General features: G+C 30.4%; 1 long non-coding RNA gene across 2 annotated transcripts; it reads right to left on the bottom strand.

The window, feature by feature from the left end:
- Positions 1-317: 317 nt before the first annotated feature.
- On the bottom strand, positions 318-3,584 carry LOC131067811 (uncharacterized). Of its 2 annotated transcripts, XR_009111874.2 has the most exons (5): positions 1,450-3,581; positions 1,084-1,168; positions 884-964; positions 701-770; positions 318-406 (listed from the first exon to the last, which is right to left on the bottom strand). It is a non-coding gene; the product is annotated as an uncharacterized LOC131067811 (long non-coding RNA). The 2 variants fall into 2 exon arrangements; XR_009111873.2 differs by having other exon boundaries at positions 1,084-3,584.
- Between the last annotated feature and the right edge of the window lie 4,382 nt (positions 3,585-7,966).

Genomic DNA, 7,966 nt, shown 5'->3' with positions numbered 1-7,966 from the left:
TTAACTATTTACATTTAATATGATTGGTGAATGTCGTTAAAATATTTAATTAAAAGAAATTAATAATAAGAAAATATAAATGCCCAAAAACTTTAGAAATTGAAATATTTTGGAAACTGTAGACATGTAATTGGACACCAACTGTAAATCAAGTAAGAAACTAATTTCCCTGCCAATTTAAACTAGCAGTTGCACATTTTTTATATGGGTGCAACGGAGCGCCGATAGTAATTTCAAAATGCAATAGGTAGATAAATTCCATATACAAGCAAGAAAGTGTGTTATTATGCAAAAAAGTCTGTTATTATTATTGTAATTGAAAAAGCACATTTACAATTGGAAACTGTGTGAAATAGTTTCTTTGCAAGGTTTGATGACTAAAATGTAGCATGTGAAGCATGGCAACCTGAAAGAGGATAATAATAGCAGCAAAAAATGTCATATTATTATTGTAATCAGAAGAGGATATTAACAGTTGTGAACTATGCAAAATTGTTTCTTCGAAGTTTGATGACCCCAAAATTCAGCAATTGTAAAGGTAAAGTAATTTATGTACAAGAAGCTCTGTGAACTATGTGAAATTGTGCATGAGAGATATGGGAACTTGGGAAAAGAAAAAGAAAATGCAATTAGTTGAGGCTTCGACAAAGTTAAAAGTGCACCACAAAAGAAGTATATATGGAAGCATGGCAATGCTTACATTTGAATTTCGGGTAGAGTGACTGAATGCACAACAATAAGCATTGAAGTCTAGGATATGTGATAAATACCTGTAGAAAGGAAAATGTAAAATCAATGCAGATATGGCTGTAAAGTGGAAGCATAGAATGCAATGGAAGGTACCATAATAGGAAATAAAATTCAAAGGGCAGTGTGATGGTACCTAATTGTTGAGCTGGTTGCAGTCCGTTAGACGAGGAGTGTGTTTAGGTGTGCATGTTGTCATGTTGCAAGTTTTATTGAACTAAGGAAGACCATGCATGTTGCAAATTAGAATGAAGTAGTAGAAATAGTTAAAAATTGCAGTGTCAACATATATCTAATAGATTACATTTTGTAGACCCAAAAATAGAAAAGGAATACCTGGTAAAAATGGCGAGAGTCAATTACTGTACAGATACTTTCTGGCAAAATTCAGTTAGGGGCTTGCGATTTATCATCTAGATCACTATTACAAGATTGAAAGTTGGATCATGCTTGCATGTGGAGGCAAAACGTTAAGAACTAAAATACGATCTATTTTAAAGATAAGCAAATGGAGGAATGTATTTTCACATAATATTGAACTTGAAATTGTTCATAATTTTTAAATGGAACGATTGTAGACAGCTTATGAATATCACAGTAAAAATTGAACATGAAATTAAATAATAAGAAAAACTGGGATATAATGCAGACATTAATAAAATAATTTGAAGGAGTGGCAGTTGTATTTTGCATTTACGGTACCTTATGACCACCTATAACAGAAGCATGATCTCTTTCAAAAGGTTCATGTGTCAGCTGTTCGGATGATTTGAATTGCTCCTTCTGCAAAATCTTGACTTGTTGGAAGTCCATGCAGTTTGGTTGTAAAGAAAACATGAAGCATTAAACCCACAACTGAAATATTATATCCAAAATGTCTTTGATACATCAAGTAAACAAATGAAAGCAAGCAAGTAATTAACTGTTAACAAATGTCAATGCCATGGATTATATAGTGTGAAGTTAAAAAAAGAATAAAGGAAGAGTAGAATAAAGCATGAAATACATATATATAAATCTATGTTATCAGAAACCAGAAACGAAAATCAAAATGAAAACGACAATGTGACTCTTCCATATTAAGCTTTCTCTTATCAGAAACAAGGAAAGCAAACAATTCACTTGCAGAAAACAATTCCCAAATGTGGGCGTAGACACATTAACTTTGCTATTATGTCAAATGCAGAAAGTATCAAACATGAAGGTTAATGCTATTAAAGCACATTAACTATCGTTTGCCTCCACCGTATGCCATTCCCACGCTGTTTTCTTGCCAACACAACTAAAAATAAATATATTAAATGTAATAATCAAAAAGAATTCATGATCCCACTTAATTTATCGTGTAGATCAAGCAACAAGATTTTCATTACCCAGCAACCGGTAAACGTGACTGGTAGAAATTTACCGAGATACTGACAATTTTCCGAGCAAGAAAGCCCATACTAAGAGCCTATCGGCTCAATAAATTGTTGTCGAACAACACATCTTCCGCCACTTATTAAATACAGTAAATACAAATTATTTAAAAATAAATAAAACTGGAACTGCAGAAACTTCTCGAAGAAGCACCAGGATAAAATAAAACTAAAATCGCAAGCAAAAACTTCTGGAAGTGCCAGGATAATTCCAACATCAGGCATTGTCAATATACAATATACAAGAAAAGACCTTTAATATTTGCATCCTAATAGCTGAGAAGGTTGGAGAAGCGTGGAGAAGAAGCAGTGAGCGCACTGGAGGCTCCGGGTAACCTTTATTCTTTGTCACTTGTCTATTTTTATCATGCTAAAACAAAAAATACTGAAGCTTATCACAATGGATTTAACAGAAAAAATAAAAACAAACAATGTTCATTTTATTATATATCCTTGTATGTTACAGACATATTGATCTATGTAAAAGAACATATAGAAAAATAGAAATGAAAATTTAGAGGCACACAATATTAAACATTTCCTAGACCTACAGTACAACACCCAGATGTGATTTCCTATCTTTCTTTAGAAATTTGCGAGACAAAAACTCGTATCACAAGTTAAATACCTAAACTTTCTTTCAAAATTTTGAAGGACAAAACCTAGATGAAAAATAAGTGAAAGCCCTAATCTTTCTTCTAAAATTTTGAAAGACAAAGACTGGTTGAATATAAGTGAATTCTGTTGAAGATTAAAACCCTTAATATCTGTTCCATTTTTTTTTGAAAAAACAGAAACTAATACAAGTTAAAACTCTAATATTTTTTACAAAAATTTGAAGTGCATTGCATTTAAAATAACCTTCAGCAAGGCACTCCTCCCTCAAGAACCTATGTTGCGAGCATTCAATACGGCGATATCTCTCATTTTTCTGCTCCACTTCTTTGCTACATCCTCCACTTATTTTATGAATATGGCCATGCAACAAAGCAATAATATTACATTTTAATATCTTTTGAAACAAACAAAAAATTTCTACAAAATTGTTATTGAAAAATAAAACTTTAATAAATGCCAGGAATATCGGTTTTGAAAACATGAGCATCAGGGGTTTTCTTCCAATCGATCTGTGTATTTGCTAAGGCCGTTGTATTTCTTGCAAGAGTCGTCGAATGTTTTGTTGTATCTTCGAATATTTAGGAATGAAAAAATTGAAAAGGATCCGACACATCCATTGAAAATGGATCGTACACAGAAAAGTTGTCATTATCGCTTTTACAAATGAACACATAATTTCCAGATTTGGGGATTTACATTGTCGAATCCGCTACAATAAAATGAACAAGGCCAACAACAAAAATTGCGAGAAGTCTTATTATGAATGATTTGCTGGAAGCATGCATGAAAGTGTTGTTCAGAACAACAAACATGTGGACCTTTTTGTAATTGACATTGAATACTTGTGAAACTTTGTCAAATTCCCTTCTCTGGATCGTGTGCCATTTTCTTTTAAATTTTTGTTGTAGGTTTAATGAGCAATGGGACAACCACATTTAATTAAATATCATGCTCCTATTAGACTTTCATTCTAGAGGCCAATCAGATAGAGAAAATAAAACATTTTTTCTCATTTCAACTGTAAAATATTTTTTGATATTAATTAAAAAGTTATTGTTATTCCAAAGAATAAACAGTATAATATCAAATGTTCTATTTATAAAAATTTCTAAGAGTCTTTACCAAGCTTATCCATAAAGATTATAATTGTAGAATAGAATTACACATTTCTAATTAATATGCTATTCACATATTAATGATCATACCTTCAGCATATCACTAATGTTACAAACAAATGTTCATAATTCAAATTTTATGTTATATCATTAGCAGCTATATAAATTGGAGCTATATAAATTGGACTGCCATGAATGAAATTATGCAATTAAAACAAGTTCAAAATGGTGTTCACTTACACACATTTCCATTCAAAAATTTTAAATAAAAATAATAAATTAAAAGTTTATCAATTCCAATATGACATTACGAATCCTATCAAAAATAAAAAATGACAAACAATTTTGTGGAAATATGATATACTTACATATTATCATCTCTAAGTGGTTAACTATATATTGATTGTTTCAAGTGTTTGTTAATTAGTATCTTTGTTTCTTTACATTGATTGTATTATTTCTCTTTCATAATGAAAGAATAATAAGACATCAAACTATTATTCTATTGTCTCATTATCAATAATTTCGCAAGCAATTATTGTTGGGTGATAATATCACTAATTTATATCTTTTAGGTCAGCCTAATACCACTACTGTTCACAAACATATTACCTCTCCCTTTTGCACTCTACCCTAATCCTCTATCACAAACGACAAGAACATGACGCTTTGCGTCTCTTGTTTTGTATAAAGGGGGAAAAAAAAAAAGAAAGAAGCAAAATTAAAAAGTCTATGAAAGAAAAGTTTAGTTTGCATTATTTTAATGTATAATAAGTGTAAAGCCCACTTAATTATAATAACATGTTCACATGTGAAGAAATGTGTGGGCCCAAGCTAGAAGGATTTTAGGAACATGGTTTAGAGTAGGAAATTAATCACATTAAATACCTCTCTTTAAATATAAAATGGCATTTTATATGAAAATTTTGGGAGTAAGGGTGGACACATTATTTTATCATAATAAGGTTGATTTAATTTTATAATAATAAATTGTTCGATAGTGGTAGTTAATTCTTGGTTATAAATGGAAAATTATCTAGTATAAATTAAAATGATAATCTATTTAATGATAAGTAAATCCTCATGGTAAGTATATAATGTCTATATCACTAATAATGGTGATAACAATAATATCACTAATAGTAGTTATGTCTTAGATAAATCTATAATATCACTAAAGGGTCAATGCCCTTGTTCTCACTGCTTTATTAATCAAAAACATTGAGATTAGAACTCATGGCAATTAATATTATAGTACTCTTAGTTTAAACACCACTAAACGAGGAGTAAAGTTAACAATGTTATCAACTATAATATGAATGATGTTAATATTTATGGAGCTATAGGTTAATTTTGAAACAACTATGTTTTTATAGTAAACTTGTATTTTTTTTATTTTTTTTAAAAATCAGTTGAGATTTTTGGATTAAGTTAAGTGGGTTATTACATTATTGTTGTGCATTGTATTTTCATTTCAACTTTTATATTTAGTTTCATGATTACACTTCCCTACTTGGGGTTTTTTTTTCCCCTTCGTGACATATTTACTCTTGATCTTGTGTAAACCTTATCCATTCCTTTATTTCACTTTTATTCTTTATACTTTAGTATAGTGTCTCTTTCACCTATTTTAAATTGTGCATCTTTGTACTTGTTTGGTCTTTAACGACATTCATTTGTCATTCTGGATTCTCATATTTCCTTGCTACCACTTCATTACATTTGTATACTTTCTATTATACCTTGAATATGATTGTCATGTTTGTGTGAATATTCTATCACACCCATGTGTTACAAAATTTACCACACCATTATGCTTATGACCATTAATTATTTTATATGACTCAACATTGTTGTACCTTTCTTATAGAGTTCACAAATTTTAGACTTGCATTGCCATATCAAATCTTTAGAGTTATCTTTATATTAGGGCCATCATGACTTTCTCACAACACTTGGGCTTCCATAGCCATATATTTGCCTTGGAATCATCATTCCTTCCCCATAGCATTTGATATTCATATCCCAATGTTTACACTGAGGGCATCATGCCTTCCTCATAACATTTGATCTTCATTGGCATATCTTTACTTTGTATTATCATGATCTTCACACTATCACTTTTTAGTGGGGCCATCTTGCCCTCCCTACTCATTATCCTATGGTATTAAATATGCTTATCCTATAACATTTGAGGTATCACATCTTCCCCATTATGACCTTTACATCATATTCTTAGATTCATGTTAACAATAGGGACCAGTTCCTTACAATGACATTGTGTCCTTGTGCTCTTGGATGTTCATTGAGGACATATGCACATTCTAGTGCTTTATATACCTACAAATCTATTTTTTTCCATTAAGGGCCATATCACTATCTTTCATAAATTATCTAATGAGGGAGTAACCTTATGCCTTGATTATCATCTTTATACCTCATGATCTTCCATAATTTATCATTCTAGATGTTTTATACTATATATTCATAATATTTAATCTTTACATGATTCATATTATTACATGTTTATCCTTAAATTATATGTATCATATATTATTTCAACCCCTCTAATTGCTTGCATCCTACAAATGTAACTTATTATAGGGGAGCATGTATTGTCACTAATTTTTTTGTGATTAAGGTTTCAAGTAGTGATAGATGTTAGACAAAGACTCATCAACATGTATAGACATAGTTTACAATATAGCATGACATTATTTGATATGTCACATGGCAGTGAGCCATATTAATATGTGAAATCTCCTAATTTTATTCGTTTCTTTTTGTTTTTGTTTTCCTAGATAAATAAGAAAGCTTGTAATTTGAACTTAGTTTTCACTCGTGAAATAAATCCTACTCATTGCATATTTTTATTTTATTTATTAGGTTTTCATGTAGTGCACATAATAAATAATGGACATACACCACACAATCCATTGAAGTCCATTACTTTATATGGGCCCAAGTATCCCTTTATGTCTAAAATTTACTTTACATGCATATTTGTGAGTTTTACATACTTTGAAATACATGTCCATTATATGATTCATATGCGTTTCAAAGTGGGGATAAGACATGATGGTGAAACTTTTATACCTATTTGGAGAGAATGACATAAAAAAATTACTATCAATGATTGATACAATCTTGTGTGTAATTGGGCTCATTCTCTTTATCTCCATTGATCCCCATTACAACACATTATCCATATATTATCCACTTCTACATATTTCTCAATAAAAACAATAGTTACTATACCTACCTTTACCAAAATCTTATTATGTGCATAGATTTTACTATTCAATCATCTTGATTTATTTCCTTGGGTGTGGGATTGATCCTACATCTATAGATCTTATTTTGAACCTTATAAAATTTGTATTTAAATGTAGTTGATTGCCATCTATTTTACTAGCCATTGTGAGTTTACCAAGCACACAAATGTGTTATTTATACATTTATATTTCAAGGCATTCATTTCACAATGATCTCATATCAAAATATCCTCTCTCATTGTATAGAATTTAAGGAGCATTTACTGTAGGAATCTTCTAAATTGGTGCACTAAAAAGAATCAAAATTTACATATTCATCTTACGATCATTTACATGGCTAGAGCTTGTTGTCTTCAATCATTTGCATGACTATAAAGCTAGGTTTTCTTGGGGGTTGACGTAGAATATCTTGCCCCCTAGTATATATCAATAGTCTAGATCTAGAAGAGTAGACACTATTGATTTTAGTGAACTGGAGAGAAAGAAAAAAATACCTAAAGGGATTATGTTCATGGTATCGATTCAAAAAACCTCATCCAAAATAACGTGTGCAACACAATAAGCCAATCATAACAACCCAGCAACAAAACATCCTAGGATAATAATAACCCATATTCACAATAACCTTGCATTAAAATATCTCAGATCCAAAACTACCCAATCATGGTCATTTCTTGATGATTAAGTTATAATATTCTATTTGAATTAATATTTTATGATAAAAAAACTTTAGAAATCATCTATGGAAGACTAGTCAAATCATCCATGGGAGTAACCTCCAAGATGGGTATCA

This window comes from Cryptomeria japonica, chromosome 8 (assembly GCF_030272615.1).
Source record: "Cryptomeria japonica chromosome 8, Sugi_1.0, whole genome shotgun sequence".
NCBI classification, from domain to species: Eukaryota; Viridiplantae; Streptophyta; class Pinopsida; order Cupressales; family Cupressaceae; genus Cryptomeria; species Cryptomeria japonica.
This window is presented reverse-complemented; position numbering and strand designations above follow the sequence as displayed.